At 44.1% G+C, this 17,493-nt stretch overlaps 1 long non-coding RNA gene across 1 annotated transcript in view; it reads right to left on the reverse strand.

Annotated features, from left to right (window-relative positions):
• Window positions 1–13,986, reverse strand: part of LOC122793165 — a 116,392-nt gene extending 102,406 nt beyond the window's left edge. The window contains exon 1 of the long non-coding RNA XR_006363450.1: window positions 13,869–13,986. This is a non-coding gene — a long non-coding RNA (uncharacterized LOC122793165). The remainder of the gene's footprint in view (window positions 1–13,868) is intronic.
• Window positions 13,987–17,493: the final 3,507 nt, after the last annotated feature.

Raw genomic sequence — 17,493 nt, forward strand, 5'->3', positions numbered from 1 at the left:
TATTGCTCTTTCTTCTTAGAAATGTTAACTTGCTTTCTTTTGTGAAGGCTGAAATCTAGTTCTTCAAGGCATCTCCCCTCCCACTTCACACATACCTTCCCTGGCTGTCAAAGAGCTAAGGGTAATTTGACCCATTATCTGCATGTGATTGACAGCTCACAGCAGGTGACCAGACTTGTGTACTGTTTTCTTGAGAGCCTTTCCTTCCTTACATTGGGAGATTTTTTTTTGTTGCACTCCTGTCAAATTTAGAACCAAGCTCCATAGCACTGGGAATAATCACTGTTTTGCAAAGTAAACTCCCACTTATTTTTCCTTCCTGTTTGGTTAAATAGCTAACAAATGATGCACTATAAACACAAAATATTTCACAGACTTGCATGACAGCACCGACATGCTTTAAGTGGTAATTTAAGAAAATTACGGTATTGCATACTTCTTGTAATAGGTTCATAGGTTCGTACTAGGCTATCTGCCCTAGGGCATTTATAAGCCTAGCCAGAGTGCATGTGGCTTACACCACCCCTTAGGATGAGAATACTACGCCCTTTTAGGGTTTAGTTTACTATGCCTCTGTCTAGTAGTGACACAGAGATGACCCCCGGGGTAAACCTACGATCTCCCATCCACTCGTCGAGATTTCTCTTGAATAGAGTCAGTGAGGGGCTCTGCCTAACATGGACTGGGATTCTGTTCCAGAGTGTAGGGATCCTCTGGGTTATGAATCTGTCCCTCCAGCACGTTCTATTTATTTCTGTGTTGAGTTTAAGTCACTTGTTCTCGTGGCTCTGATGGATTTGGATTTTCTGAGGTGGAGCATGTCCATTAATTCAGGATTGGACATGGCCTTGTACGTCAGGCACAGATCACCTCTGAGTAGGCGGTATGCGACTGAATAGAGCTGGAGTTTTTTCAGTCGGGCAGCATATGACATATGTTTAAGACCCTTTATCCTCTTGGTGAGGAACTTTTGGGGTCTTTCCAACTGCTGCAGGTGTCGGGTGAGATACATCCCAAACGGGGCACTGTACTCAATCATTGGCCTGATAAGAGAAGAGTACAGGGGCACAATGACCTCTCTTGATCTAGATGTGAAACCCTTCATGATAAATACAACAAGATATACATACAAAAACATAAGCATGTAAACTCACCTACACAACCACCCCCTAAATACAGAGGGAGGGGGGGTAAATTTGACTGGGACAATGGAATCCTCGAATATTACATTATGGTACAAAACTAGGTACAAAACTGTACTATGTTCTTAGTCTTCCATTGCCTGGCAGAGAATCCCAATAGAATCCCAAAGGAGAGGTAAAAGGGCAAAGAAGTAGGAGCAGACAACATTCCTTGCAACAACATTCCAAACAAACCAGCCCTGTAGAGAGATAGGAGAGTAGATAGGTAACATATTCAGATGCTGTAGAAGATCTTCCTTTTCTTGAGCCAGAATCAGGCAGTCGTCAAAATAAGGATAGATTTTAATTCCTTTGAAGCCTGAAGTAAGCTATCATCGGATGGTAGATGTGAAACCCTTCATGATAAGGTGGGCAATATAGAAGATCTTCCTAACCACTTTGGCAATGTGAGTGTCAAATGAGAGGTTACTGTCAACCTGGGTCCCTAGGTCCCTGATTACCTCTTCCGTACTTAATGGATTACCGCCTATGTGGTAATCTGTCGGTACCTTGTTTTTCCCAAAGGGTATGACTATACATTTTTTGGCGTTCAGCTTAAGGCCATGGCTGTGGCACCAATTATCCGTTTCTATGAGGCCTCTCTGAAGGATGTTTGTGTCCGCTGGAGTATCAATTATGGCGCCCAGTTTGCAGTCATCTGCGAACTTTGTCAGCCACAATCCTCCTGTGTTTGCCTGTACCTTGGAAAAATAAATGCCGAACAAGAGGGGTCCCAGGACTGAGCCCTGTGGGACACCGCTTGTGACTGGCTTAGAGTCTGACATAGCTCCAGCAACTCTGACCCTGTGGGTTCTGTCCTTGAGCCAGTTTGCAACCCATCTTGTGACATATGGGTTTACATTTAAGCTGGTGAGTTTGTCTATGATGCCCGAGTGGGGTATTGTGTCAAAGGCTTTTGCAAGGTCAAGGTAGGCTGTGTGAACTGCCTTACCCTCATCAATGGCCTTAGTGACAGTTTCAAAAAAGTCGACCAAGTTCAAAAGGCAGGATCTGCCCTCGACAAAGCCAAATTGGGTAGGATCCAATGTCTGTAGGTCTCCAATGTCTTTGTTTATGAGTTCCATAATGATCCTCTCCCATAGCTTTGCAGACCAGGCTCGTCAAGCTTATGGGGCGGTAATTTCCAGGGTCCGTAGAAGCACCGCCTTTGTGAAGTGGGACCACTGTTGCCGTACGCCACACTTTGGGTACGTATCCTGTAGTAAGGCTAAGATTAAACAGCAGCCTTATGTGTGGGTTTAGTTCCTCTTGGAGTTCATGTAGCACACAGCCCGGGACACCATCCTGTCCCATTGATGCTGTGTTTTTAGCTTTAGAGAGGGCGGCTCTCACCTGGGCATCTGAGATGTTAGGGAGGCTACACTCTGCTGGGATAGTTATTTCTCCTTTTGGGAGGGAGGGGGAGGAGAAATTTGCACTGAACCTGTCTGCCAGAATGTTGGCAATGTCAGTGGGTTCAGTGTATTTTGTGTCATTTTGGACTAACTCTGAGCATATCTGGGAGTTTCCACCCAGGTTTCTAACATAGCTAAAGAAGGCCTTGTGATTGTCTTTTGTGTCTTTTGCGATTTTTCTCTCAAAGTTGGCCTTGGATGATTTTATGAGTGATCCTAGTTTTTTGCTAGTACTGATCAGAGATGCCTTCCCTTTTAGGGATTTTACTCTGTCATGTAGTAGCTTCCTCCTCCTGTTGTAAAGTTTGTTTATGGCTGGGGTCCACCAGACCGGGCGCCTGCCTTTGGGGAATGGGTCTTGGTTTTATTTGGGATTGCATGATCCATGCATTCTTGAAGGTGCCCATAGAAGGCATTTGCAAAGGATTCAGCAGTGTGGGTTGTGGTTTCCACTGGCCCAGGGGCCTTGAAAGATACCACTTCAGTCTTAAGAAGTGTGAAGTTTGCTTTTGAGAAGTTCTTCACTGTGGTCTTTTGTGCAGGGGGTGGGGGCGGGATGTGGATTTCCAGTGAGATTAATTTATGGTCTGATCTTACCAAAGAGGGATGAACTTCTGGTGTGGAGCATTTTGTCCCCATGTTTGTGATGATCAGGTCTAGTATATTGTCTCCTCTTGTGGGAATGGTGACTAGTTGTTCCATTGCATTTGAGTTTATGAATTCTAGGAACCTTTGGGCTAGGGTGTTGGGGCTTGAGTAATGTTCCCAGTCTGTTTGGGTAGTTGAAGTCTCCCAAAATGATGGTATTTGGAGAGACAGTCATACTCTCCAGTGTCTTCAGGAAGGCTGTGTGGGGTTCCTGAGTTTGAGAGGGTGGTCTGTAGCATGCTACAAACTGTAAGGCAGTTTTGCCTATGGTTAGTTGCACCTGGATAGTCTCCGATGCTTCGTGCGTTGCCACTAACCTGGAGGTGTGGGTATCTTTGATGAAAATGGATACTCCCCCTCCTTTTGTGGTTCGGTCCAAGTTTTGGGGCTGGAAAGCATGATATGAGGTAAAACCTGATAGTGCTGGGGTGCTCTCAGGAGCCTTGAACCAGGTTTCAGTCACTGCACAGACATCGATGTTCTCCATACTGAGGAGGGCTTGAGGCGTGCATCTTGAGGTTTAGACTTCTGGCATTGAGCAGCATTACCCTTAGTTTTTTTCCACTTGTGTTTTCTAGGGAGGTAGGTTTGTCATTTGAGCCTTGCCTAAAAAAGGCACTATGGGGGTGGCAAGAGCCTTTGCCAATATCCGGAAGCCCAGGGGTGACAGGTGCAAGCCATCCCTTGCGAAGCAGCATGGCTTGTCAAGCATGTCATCCCAAGCAGACAGACATTGGATCCCCTTAGAATGACACCAGTAATTAAGCCAATTCTTAAAACTGATCATTTTGTCTTTGTACTGTGGCATCATTCTTGGTGAGGGTAAGATGCTGCTCAGGGTCAGGGTCATACCGGCCTGGGCTACATAATCAGAGAGATCCTCTATGTCTCTTTTCATGTAGTCCAGGGAGGTACGTCTCAGGTCGTTCACACCTGCATGTACAATGACTGAGTCATATTTGTACTTGCTGTGGAGTGACCTGAGTGCTTGTGTTGTGGCGGATTCTAGCTCCCGACAGGCAGCTTACTGTGACCCTCTCCTTGTTCAGTCTGGTGAGCGGGACGTCAGTGTGCCTGACTATGGAGTCACCTATTACAAGTGTGTCTGGCATGTTGTTTGGCCTTAAGGGCTGTGACTGTTTAGCACACTGACTTTGTGAACTATGTGTTGCATGTGCTATGTCTTGAGGTGGTGGTTGCTTGGGTGTCTGCTTTGGAGGCCTCTGTTGTTTTGGTAGATTTTTAATCAGCACCTCAGAGTATGTTTTTGTGTGTTTGTGTTTGGTTTGCAGTTGTGATAGTTCTATGTGAGACTGGGTTTGTGGTGTGCGTGGTTACCTTCTCCTCCAGACTGGTCTTGCCAGTACTGAATTGAGAGAGCTCAGCCTCAAGTTTGGCTATATAGTTGCATCTCTCGCATATATTTGTATTTGTTGGGAGGAGGAGAGGGTTGTCTGTATACATGAGGCAATTGTAACATTGCCTCAGGATTCCCAGATTCACCAGCTGAACAGGAGAGGATGCCAGCAACTGACCCTTCAACATGCTAGAAATAGTGAAAAAGATTGCTGTGTAACTGAGTCAGAAAGGACCTATAGGGAAATGGGTACTCAACAGAATTTAGGTGAATGAAGTACTTTTGTTTGTTTAAGAGTGCTTTACCTGTATAAAAAATGCTTTAGGAGCAAGTGCTGAGCTTTTCAGATAGAGTATAGGCTGTTTAGATTGCAAGTAGAACAGTTCTAAGGGAAAAATTGAAGAGCAGACTTGGCGGAGCCAGAAAAGTTTAACCTTGTTTAACCGGGCGCTGCTATGCGACGCATCACAAAGCCGCAAAGCGGATTTTAAGCAGTGAACTACAAAAGAGCTAGGAATGGTCCCAAACAACCAATTACTAACAGCTTCTTGTGCTGAGGTCACTTCCCCCAAGGACAGGTAGGCTGCTCAAGGCTCCCCACTCCCACTGGTGAGCAAAGAAACTTCCTTCTATCCAAGTAAGGTAATGGACAACACAGGAACTACACCACAGCCCAGAATACAGCAATGCCTGTATACTGGTCTAAACTAGTCGTGAAAGGCGGGAAAACAAGGATTATTTTTTTGTTTTTTTTGTAGAAATACACAGAAAATGCAGAGACAGTGATAAATTAGTTACACAGGCTAGCACACTTTAGTGGGCAGCGTCCACAGTTCAATTAAACAAACAAGCAAACTTTCGACTAAATGTAACTTTAAGTGCAGATTTTAAAATAAATGCAGTAATCAGTAAAAAAACAGTTCAGGCTAGTTCAAAGTAAGCAGCAGAAGCTATTTTCAGTGAAAAAAAAGCAAAGATACTTAAATCCAGAAGGTAGTCGCTTTTTCGAGTTCCTTGCTGCTAGGACCACTCTGTAAACCCACGTGGAGCTTGTCTGAGCAGTATAGCCAGAAAAAAACGCCCAGAGGCGGATTTTAAGCTGATGTAGTGTTGTTGATTAATTGTGACAGACATCTGCTTCTTATGTAAAAACATGCAATTAATGTCTACACATGGTCACTGCAAATTTATGCTGTTAGTTTTTGCAGCTGTTACTGTGCTTCTGCCTGTACTTTGTCACATATCGGTAGGGCTCTTCAGAAAAGTGAGATTATAGTTTGACATTTTTGCTAGTTTAAGAGTGGGCTGGGCAAGGCAGCTCTGACATCACAATGTGGGAGGTCCACTGGCTCTTCTATACCGCATGCAAATCAGGCAGGGATTACATCACTTTGGGGGAGGAAATGTCCCGGTAGCTAGAGCAGGGAAAACAGTTGAGTGGATTAGTTTTTAAAGCTGCATGGGTGATTTTTCAAGGCTGTATTAACGAATAGGCACTAAAAGAAACAGCAAGTTGAGCAATCTGCTTTAATATCCCTTTGTTGTCCTGTAAGTGGAAGTCTGTTGTGACCTGAACAGAAGAAAGGAACATCCAGAAGACCCTGCATTCATATAGAATACACAATTTTACACAAAGCACAATGGGATTTGGATCACACCGCATCTGCGTGACTCGTGGCTTCATTTGACAGTTTGTAAACTCAAAGTAATATTAAAATCCGCTTCCACTTGAGTTTTTTTCCAGGAAATGGCGCCTATCTTCTGGGAAACCAGTACGAAACTACAAGCAAAGAATGTAGGAAAGATGCTACTGGCTCTATGCAATAGTGCCAGGACTGGCGGGACCTACAAACCTATACAAGGCCCCCAAAAAGGGCAGACATGACAGAGAACCCAACAGTTATTAAAAAAAGTTATGTATTTACCGTAATGTTCCGTCTGTGTTGTCCACTTTCATTCAGCTGTCAGGTTCAGATCTGACTCTGTCTTTACTAAAGCTCGTGGTAACCCAAAGGCTATCGAGCTTCTCCCTTACCCATAATGCACCAGCCCCTAATGGCACCATATCTTGTTAGCTGACTTACCTAAAATAGGACATACTATATATATATACATATACACATACACACACACATTTTATACACACACACACACACACACACACACACACACACACACACACACACACACACTACAGAGGAAACCATCTGGAACCCAACATTAAGGACAGTGGTGTCCTTGTATCTTGTTCTTCCAGAAGCCTTTTGCAATAAGGGTTGGGGGGGGGGGGGTGGCCAGGAAGTTGAGGAATGAAAATGGACAACACAAGACAGAGCATTATGGTAAGTACATAACTATTTGATGTTGCCAATTTTCATTTTTATCCTCAACTTTTGAAGCAGAGTCCCCAGCTACCTAAAATCCTGGTTGGATTGCAAGGAAGGATACTCCTGAGCACAGCTGAACTAAAGGCTGCTCTTCCCCTCGAGACCAGATCCAGTTTGTAATGAGGGATAAAAGTATGAGAACTGGCCCAGGTTATGTCATTCATGGAGGCTTGAGATAAAAAAAAAAAACACTTAATAAATTGCCATGGACCTAATTGAATGGGCTCTTAAAGGTTTTGGCAAGGATAGACCCAACCTGCTGTAAATGAATGGCATGCAATTTGTAAGCCATCTGGCTAAGGTTACCTTTGAAAACTGGCTTTCCCAATTTAGCATCTGTAAAGGATACAAATAAATTACATGTCTTCCTAATTTCTTTAGTTCTGTGCAAGTAAAAACGTAAATTGTCCATGAACATCTAACAGATGCAACATATATTCACCCTGGTTTGCAAATTTAGGAAAGAAAACTGGTAAATTGATGGAATGCTTGATTATTGGACTCTGACACCACCTTAGGAAGGAAAGAAGCGCTGGTACATAATAAGACTCTAACCTTATGAAAGATCAAACAGGGAGGTTAAGACAATGCTTGATGCTCTAAAATTATTCTACCGGAGGTAATGACCACTAGAAAGATAGCTTTCCAGGTCAGGGACTGAAGATCACATTTTGCTGCTGTTTCAAAGGGAGAATGAATTAAGGCCTGCAGTACCAAATTCAAATCCCATGGTTGAGAAAGACCTTTATATGGGGCTCTAAGCAGAAGTTGCCTCTCAGAAATGCTTTAACAAAGTTTAGAAGAGGCCACAGAAGAGTTCTCAAATCCAACATGAAAATTAGATATTGCTGCTAACTAAACTTTAAACTGTGGATGAGCTAGCTCCCTCTCTAAAAATGGATGTCAAAAATTCAAGTATACTATGTACAGGAGCTGAGAAGGGGTTAGTGCATTTTTGGTGTGCCCAGCAAATGAACTTTTTCCATTTACTTGTATAAGTTCTTGTGCAGAAGGTTTATGACAGGACTGGCATAATGCTTAAAGTTTTTACCTTAAGCACAAGGTGCAGGGTTTAACTCTCACATGGGGTAATTGGTTAGGCTTAAAATGGCCCACAAGGGCAGTTAGCCTAGTAGTAATTATGAACCTATGAGAAGATAAAAGTATATGATGGACAAGGGAAGAGAGCATTGGTTGCCTGGCTATTAACAGAACTGGAGAAACCACACTGTTAGCCTGAGGTTTGAGAGACTGGGTGAATCATGTTTATTGCGTGAGACAGGAGGCCTGGAATCAGATCCAGAATCCAAGATTGGTAAACAGATGAGGCAAAGAAAGGGGAACCAAACCTGTCAAGGCCAGTAAAGTGCAATGAGGATGACCTTGCTGCTCTTCAACCTGGCAGCTTTCGGCAATAATTTTGGAATTAGGGGAATTGGCAAGCATAAAGATGACTGGTGGGGGCGATCGTGGAGTAGTGCATCCCCCGGTGATTCCTGCAGAGGGGAGATCAGGGCAAAATAGCTGCTGCATTGTTTTTTAGGTGAGAAGCAAAAAGGCTGCAGCAAGGCTGGCCCCATTTTCATGCTGACAGACCACTCGTGAGGTAGAAAAATGGACCTGCTCAATTTGCCTATCACCTTGGACTTCCCCAAAATGTGCACTACTAAGACAAAAACAGGGAGGATGAGATCACCGATTAACTCACTCAGAGCTTCGCACACAAGGGTTAAGATTTGGATTTGGTTCCTCCTTGTTTGTTGATATATCCATCACCAGAACTATCTCTTGCATGCTCGAGTGATTCTTATCTGAGCTGAAATGGGCTGGTAAGAACAGACCACTGTGTTATCAACATCCATTGGAGAATCTTTATATGAAATCTTGCTACAGTAACTAAGATTATGGCAGCTGACATTGACCATAAGGACTGAAGAATCAACCGGGCTAAAATTTTGGTACTGCAATTCTCTTCCTGACCTGGAATCTGATAGTGTGTACTCATGAGAAAAGAAGCTGGAGAAATGCACACAGAGTAAAGGGTAAGAGAGAAAGTAAATTTAATTGGTAAGGACGAAAAATACAAGACAAAAAAAAAAAATTCACTGATTTCAATACAAGCTCAGGCTGACCATGTCTTTTCGTGAAAATCGGCAAATGAGATCTGAGGTATGTTAGGAATTGGTGCATTATGGGTAACGGAGAAGCTCAAGAGCTTTTTGGTTATCACAGGCTTTAGTAATGGCCAAATCAGATCAGAGGATCAGATCCAAACCCAACAGCTGAGGATAAAATGAAAACTGACATCAGATCATGGGACACAAAACCAACACAAGTAAACTCTGTCTTGACTTACACCTAAGCCACAATTTTAATCTACAACTACTGAAGAGACTGCAAGAGGTATAGTCAATAAATGAGGGGTGTATGCAGAGGGTGGAATGGAGTGGGGAGAGCAGCATGCCCAAAGGTAATAATGGTCCAAAGCTGGTCAAAAGCTAATTAAATGTTACTAAGATTACACCATACCAGTGTCAGTAGTCATAAGAAATTGTGAGCAAAAGGTTCGTCTCACAGGAATTTACCTTTAAAAATTTCATCTGCAAGATTCTTTGAAACATGCTGCTTTTGAAACTTCATATTTAGGACAAAAGATAAGTCTGTACCTGCTGTGATCTGCTTTACTTATATACACTTATCAGGGCCAACATGACCTAGTAAGGAAAGCTTCTGAAATGATGACCAAAACAAAACAGGAGTGTGGTTGATTCTACCCCTTACGACAGAAAAAAAGAAGTTATGTACTCACCATAATGTTCCATTTGAGTAGTTCTACTTCATTTGTATTCAACCTGTGGGTCCTCCGATCCGCTTCGGATCTGACATGGCCGCATATTCCAGCTATGGCTCCGAGCACCAAGCATCTCCCTTTACCCATAATGTCTCCCTGTTTACCTTCAACCTTCAGATCGAGTTTGCTGCTTAAGAAACAGACACCCGCCCCACTAATACCTTATCTACAAAAAATAACCAACAGATACAACCTTAGCCTAGGCAAAGCCAAGTATCCCAAAAGTAACAATCTGAAGACTCACTGTATCCTGATAAGGTCAGGGGGAAGGAGGGAGGGACGGTTGAAGACAAATGAAGTAGAACTATTCAGATGGAACATTATGGTGAGTACATCACTTCTTTATCTTCATTTGCTCTTCAACCTGTGGGACAGAGTCCCCAACCACCTAAATCTTGGGTGGCCCTCATGGAAGGATGTTCCGGAGCACCGCAGAGCTGAAGGATGCTCTAATCCTAGAGACAATGTCTAATTTGTAATGCGAGATAAAGGTATGAGATGAGGCCCAAGTGGCAGCCGAACATCCAAAGATACTCTAGACCAAAAGGCCACTGATGTAGCCATAGGTCAGGTCGAATGAGCCTTCCCTTTTCCTGGTAGAGGCAGACCCCTCTCTGAGTAAGCTCGGCCAATGCATTATGAAATCCAGTGAGCAATTGTCACTTCTGAGACTGGTTTACCAAAGAAGGGCTTGGCGTAAGACACAAAACGTCGGTCAGACTTGTGGAAAGGTTTGGTCCTGTGAAGTAAAACCTCAATAGTCTATGCACATCCAGTAAGTGCAATTTATATTCCCCCTTGTTTTGGTAGAGTTAGGAAAAAAGACTAGTAAGTTTATAATCTGGTTAATATTGGCTTCCGAAGCTACCTTGGGAAGAAAGGAAGGGTTGGTGCGAAGCGACACCCTGTCTTTTATGAAAAATCATGCAGGGCACTTTGATTGAAAGAGCCTGAAGTTCCGACACTCTTTTGGCAGAGGTAATGGCGACCAAGAAAGCAGTTTTCCATGTCAAATACTGCAGGTCTACTGAAGTCGCAGGCTCAAAGGGGAAAGAAACTAACGCCTGCAACAATAAAGTAAGGTCCCACGGAGGAATGGGATCCTTTACGGGGGGGGGGGGGTCTAAGAAGAAAAGCACCTTTAAGAAAGATCTTGCACAGTTTAGAGGAAGCCAAAGAGGAAATATTAATCCCCATGTGAGACTGCCAGCTGAACCTTAACCGTAGAAGAACTGGTAGAAGATTTGGGAGCCGCTACCAGGATGGACTTAACAGGGGATGACAAACTAGGAGACCCAACAATCATGGGAACCGGAGCAGCCAAGCTGTGAGCTTCAGACTGTCCAGATCTGGGTGAGGAATCCCCGAAGGGTGCGAGATAAGATCCAAAACTGGATCCAGAGTCCATGGTGGAACAACTAGATGAGACCGGAGTAAGGGAAACCAAACCTTTCGAGGCCAAATGGGGCGAGGAGGATCACAGTGCTCCCTAGCCTTCGAGCTTTCTGCAGAAACTTCGACAAGAGGGGAAGAGGAGGATATGCATAAAGACTGGGAGGCCAAGCATGACTCAGAGGGTCTCTGGGGGTTTCCCCCCAGTGGGGGGTTCAGAACAAAAAAAAACTCGCTGCGCTTTGCGTTGGAAGGAGATGCAAACAGATCGCAGCAAGGACGACCCCACTCTCGGAAGATCTGTTCTGCTACTGAAGGATTCAGAAACCACTCGTAAGGCATCAGGATAGATCTGCTGAGCCCGTCTGCTAGAATGTTGGACTGTCCCGGAATGTGCATTGCCACCAGAAAACGGCTAGCGGAAATTGTCCATTCCCACACTCTCATAGCTTCGACACAGGGGATAAGATCTTGATGTGGAAGTACACATCCTGGAGATCGATCGAGCACATCCAGTCTCTGGCCTGCAGATAAGGCAGGATAGACTGAATCATGACCATCCAGAATTTTGTCTCTGTTACAGACAGGTTCAATTAGGAAAGATCCAAAATTGGTCCGAGGTCCCCAGTCTTCTTTGGCACTAAAAAGCACATGGAATAAATCCCAGATCCGGATTGGTCTGGGGGAACCGGTTGGATGACTCGCTTTCATTTCAGTGATTCTATTTGCACTGCTGCTTCCTCCCACTGCGTGGGTGGAACGTCCAGGAGGGCTTTGTTGGATTGGGGAAGTTCTTTGAACAGAACGAAATATCCTCTGGATATAATTCGCAACACCCACTGACCTACTGTGATGGACTCCCAAGCTACTGGGTGTAGCGACAAATGGCCCCTGACTGCCTCCAGAGATGGACAGTTGGGCAACCCCTCAGGGCTGCTGCCCGGGTTTGTCCGAGAAAGGATCTCAGGGCACGAAGTTCTTAGGACCCCCCCGTCTCTAGGGCAGCTTCTGTCAAATCCCCCTCTGCCTCTGGGGATGGCAAGTCCTGAGCGCCCCAGGAAAATGCCTGAGACTTGCGGAACCACATTATCTTCTGGACTCGCTGGTTCCTGGAAAATGACTTTTGAGGCGGAGAGAAATGGATCCCGATGGCAGACAGTGTCTTCCCGTCCTTCTCGCTCTGGACCTAGGTCTCTCTTACTGTCTTCCCAAAAAGATAAGAACCATAAGTGGAGCTGGTAAAAGACACCTTGAAGGGCTCAGAGAATTGGCAAACTGAGCCAGGCATGATGCCTGATGGCAACACCTGTCTCCACCACCCGTGCGGCTCCCTCCGTGGCGTGGGAGAGCAAACGCATGGACATGTTCGCTACAGCTTTAAGGGTGGCCATTTGTGCATCGAAAATCTTCCTGTCTGCCGACATGGACCCTGGGGTAGAATCCGTGATTTCTTTGACTAGATCTCTCTGGAGTAGGATAACGTGCGCCAAATAGTTCAGCATCCTCACAGAGAAGGTCGCTGAAGCATAAGCTCACTCCAAAAACGATCCAACATCCTCGACTCTCGGTCAGGAGGATGGACGGTGGCGCTCTCCTGTGCAAGTTTTTTTGTTGGCCGGCGCCACGATCATAGCATCTACATGGGATGCCTTGTACCAATGCAGCTGGTCTGCGGGGGGACTTAAAACCTTGGTCTGGACGCTTTGGTATTGGCTCTATGGTGTCTGGCTACTTCCAAGCCCTAGATGTTATTGCCACAAGTGAATCGGCCTGAGGGGACAGCCAAGAGGTAGATGGGCCCAAGCCGAATGCCTCCAGAAGGCCGGTTTTGGGGCAGACCCCCCCCCCCCGCAAAGGATTTCCATAATGTCTCCAAAGGAGACATCCTCGAGGGGGTGACCTTGGGGAACCTCCTCCTTCATCCAGGTCCGTGTCCTCGGTAAGGGACTCTGGGGTCGAGTCCAAGTGCCTCCTCTTGCATGGAGACTCACAGGGGGACAGTCTGGTGAGGCCTCACAAATGGGTTGTTCCAAGAGTATAACTGCCTGGGGCACTACGGCTAAGGGCTGCCCCTCTAAAGGGGCAAACGAGATCTGAACGGAGAAGGGACACATGGAGGCATTATGGGTAAGTGGAGGTGCTTGGTGCTCGGAGCCATAACTGGAAAATGCAGCCGTGTTGGATCAGAGGACCCACAGGTTGAAGGCAAATGAAGTAAACTACTTCAGATCAGTATGATATCAGGCTATGAACTGCAAGGAAAGATATTAGTTGAAAAGCTGATTCAATACTGTGGTCCACTGTCCTGGCGCTACCTGGCATTAATCCTGCTAGGCTGACCCACTAAAAGCAAGGACTGTACTATACTGTGCAACAGCACAAGGAACCCAACAGTCAAACAGTGGAAAAAACATGGAAAAAACAAGGGGAGGGAACCCATCTGTATAAGCACCACCACAGTCCAGATAAGAAATAATGGACAGTGACCACCAAAGTTGGCTTTCAGAAGAAAGGCATGCTGCTCCAAGATAACGAGCCAATGAGAATTCTGTCATGTTACACTTGTTACAAAAGCCTTCCCAGAATAAGCAAACAATCTAGCAATATATGCTAGTCAACTACACAAGTTCTTCTAACCTCCTCTTCGCCACTGACATCATCTTCATCCTCTTCTCCTTCTACATCTTCTTCATCTTCATCATCATCATCAAACTCTTCTGCATCCTCGTCATCCTCCTCTTCCTCTTCTCCTTCTGTTTCATTTGAAGAAAGATTAATCTGTTAGTGCAATCCACACTTTATATGGTTGTGCAATATGAAAAGCACTATCGTTTAAAACTTGTCAGCAGTTGGATACTATTAACTCCTGCAGCCACAAGTTGTAGATTTGACAATATAAGGTCTAAAGCCACATTTTATTTTAATTTTATTAGAACATGGAGATTCTTAATTACTGTTGTCATTAAGGATCCTACAGATGTACACAGGGTTCAAAAAAGCAGCTCAATAACCATCACATATTACAGCAAGACTACCATGACAGTACTTGCCATAACATCCAACATATGAAACAAATCTGTATTAGTACAACTGAGTAAGTAACTTACCATAATAGCAGATGTTCAAGTAGATCACTGCAGTAGCTCTACTGGGACTTGGCCACTAGATGTCGCAGCACATCTGGTCTGACTTCTAGAGCTCAAGATCTTTCCCTCTTTGCTCTTCTCCTGGTACACCCATGAGTATGAGTTTCAATGTAAGAGTGCTAGCCTAAATTTTCTCAAACAGACCCCAAGGCAAGGGCCCTTGAAGTTATATTTTAGGATAAGGTAAGAAGTGTGCAGCCTGGAAGATGCAGCACACATTACTACATTACCCAGAAACTCAAAAGATGTTTATGGGAGAGTGAGCGTGAAGAGTGAGATGGTATAGGCATATAAACATTATCCACCAACCAATGCTTACAACAAGCAAACCCAAAGCTTTATGGACTAAGAAAAAGTGGGGCAAAGGACAAGCAGGATATTGATACCCACCCCAATGGCACTCCGATGAAACACTGGGAATGACAGGTGAAGATACATCTATTCAAACATCTACTATTAAAGTAAATTACCTGAACAATTTTATAGTGTTCATTCTGATCACTGTAGTACTGGGGCAATTTCCAAAGCTTTATGGTGCATGGGTGATAGAGTAGGAATAGTCGCTGGGGTTCAGCAAGCCCTGCAGAAATGTCTAGAATCACTGTCCAACTTGAAGCTGTGAAACAATATCCGAGTCACAGCTTCCACTGTAATTTCAAAGAGGATTTACTGCTCCTAATACTATTAACCTATACTAGGCCTACTAGGCATTTCCCATGATACAAGTATCAGAAATGCATGGATTGAAACAAGCCATTTAAACATTTGATTGGTCAATGTTTACCCTTCTTTTCATAAAAGGAGACGTTTTCCATAAAAACTCTGATTTCATGCAGATGGTATCCAGGTTGTCTGCAACTAAGCAGGATTTATTTTACCCCCATTTTTGGGGGCTTGGGGAAGAAAGTCTGATTTCATTCAGATGGTATGCAGGTTGTCTGCAACATCTAGGGTAAGCAGGATTTCTTTTACCCCCATTTTTGGGGGCTTGGGGAAGAAAGCTGATAGTTGACTGGTCTGATTAAATGTGAGCAGTCACTATGAGCTGGTCCTTAGCTCAACCCATCCTTTTGAAAGCTCTTTTAGCTGAATGATGGATACCAACAGAGCAGTTTTCCAGATTAAGAACTTGACAGACACAGAAGGTTCAAATGCAGCCTGAAGTAAAAAGGTTTCAGTTGCATACTTTACGCCCCAATGAAACAAAGCATGTCCTTAGAATACTGGTGCCTGAAAAACAGGCTGAAATCATCCATACAGTGAGCTGCTCTATCATTAGCCTGAGGAGTACTGGGGATCCTTGGGCTTGTGTCAGAAGGTCTGCCATTGATGGCAGTACTTTGTGCTACCCCATGGACCAGGGAAACAGGATGCCATAAAAAAAAAAAATCAAAAAGGTCAAAATCACCCTGTGCCTCTCTGTCCTCCCCTTCTGTAACACCTTTGGGATCAAGGGGATTAGAGGGAATGCAGCAAAAACAGACCTGGTCCGGTCTATGGAGACTATCTACTGGCCAAGCTCTTTTGCAAGGATCTCTGCGCAGATATGGCTCTATTATTTGCTGCCTTGTAATGCAAACAGGTCTGAGACACACTCTACCAAAGCACTAGCTGAAAGAAGACATTCCTGTGTAATATCCACAAATATAGGTCTGTCTTTGATCTGCTAAGTTGATCTATCACAGTATTTTATACCGAGGGTATGTACACTGCTTTAAGAGATCCTGCGCTGCCGAGCAGGTTAGTAGGCAGTCATTACTAATCTGCAAAAATTGCATGACCTTGTACCCTCCACTTGCTGATGTATTACATTACTAGGGTGTTTGTCTTACTACTTGCTAAGTATCTGCTCTCCATATCTGGCTGAAGGCCATATCCCTAGATGAAGACAAATATTTGATCATTTACATCTATATCTATCGCTAAGGCAGAAAGTACAGTTGTACAAGTTAACTTACTATAACAGTCAATGTTCAAACAGATCACTGTTACAGTAGACATACCTATAGGGATGTATCCTGCCAAGGATACTGGGCGTCTGACTAGTCTACAAAACCTTGGGGATCACATGTCCACCCTTAGCACACGGTTATTCACTGGCACAAGTGCAAGGAAAAATCTGAGCTTTTCTTGCCCAAAGAGGAGGCTGAAGCCTGAAGCTGTAAATAAATTATATCAATACAATCATAGAAAAAGTCACGTCAGATGATCAAAGGTAAAACACCGTGATCCACGGAGGAAAGAGCAGGGAGAAAGGAGGAAGGTGTGGGTTGCTAATGCCGCAACAGTGATCTATTTGAACATCTACTGCTATACTGTACTATGTTCTTCATTAGATCACTGTTGCAATAGCCATAAATATATCAGATGATGGTCACAGCTCAGGAAGAGATGGTGAATAGAGAAGGGAAGTCCCAAGAGTCCATGGAGAATCTCTCTAGCAAAACTTGCTCTGGCCAGAGTCTAGCTTGTAGTGATTTGTAAAAGTGTGCACTAATGACCAAGTAGCTGCCTCCAGAACAGATCTAGAGTCCACCCCTTTGGGCCCATAAAGTGCCCACAACTCTGGTAGAATGTTTTGGGGGTGGGTTACCATGGTTTGAGTAGTAAAACTGAACTGTTTGAGATGGCCATCTAGAAATTATGTTTTACTGACTGTCCTTTTTTGCCATGGGAATCAAAAAGTATAAACTTTCTAAAATCTTTAGTTGGATTTTTTCTCCAATGTTTTTGGATACAGGAGAAAACAAATGGAGATAAATGCAATGGTTTAAAGTAAATTCAGAAAATGTTTTTGGCATAAAAGGGTTAGTTCCAAGACACCCTTCCTTTATGAAGGATCAAAAAGAGCCGCGTTGACATCAGGGCCTATAATTCAATTACCCATCCAACTAAAGTCAGAGCAATTAACAAAAAACAGTCTTTCATGTAATAAAGAGCTGGCTACATGTTCAAAAGGGGAGAGCATTAACTTCTGCAACAAATTAAGATCAAGAAGAACCCGTTTTTCTAGGTGGTCTAATGTGCAATACCCTTTCAGGAATTGTTTAACTTGAAATGTATGTAAAGGTAGACATGCAAAAATAGCTGAAAGGGATACTTAAGGCCCAAATTCA

The sequence above is a fragment of the Protopterus annectens genome, chromosome 2.part0, assembly GCF_019279795.1.
Source record: "Protopterus annectens isolate FY-2018-M chromosome 2.part0, PAN1.0, whole genome shotgun sequence".
In the NCBI taxonomy this organism is placed as follows: domain Eukaryota; kingdom Metazoa; phylum Chordata; order Ceratodontiformes; family Protopteridae; genus Protopterus; species Protopterus annectens.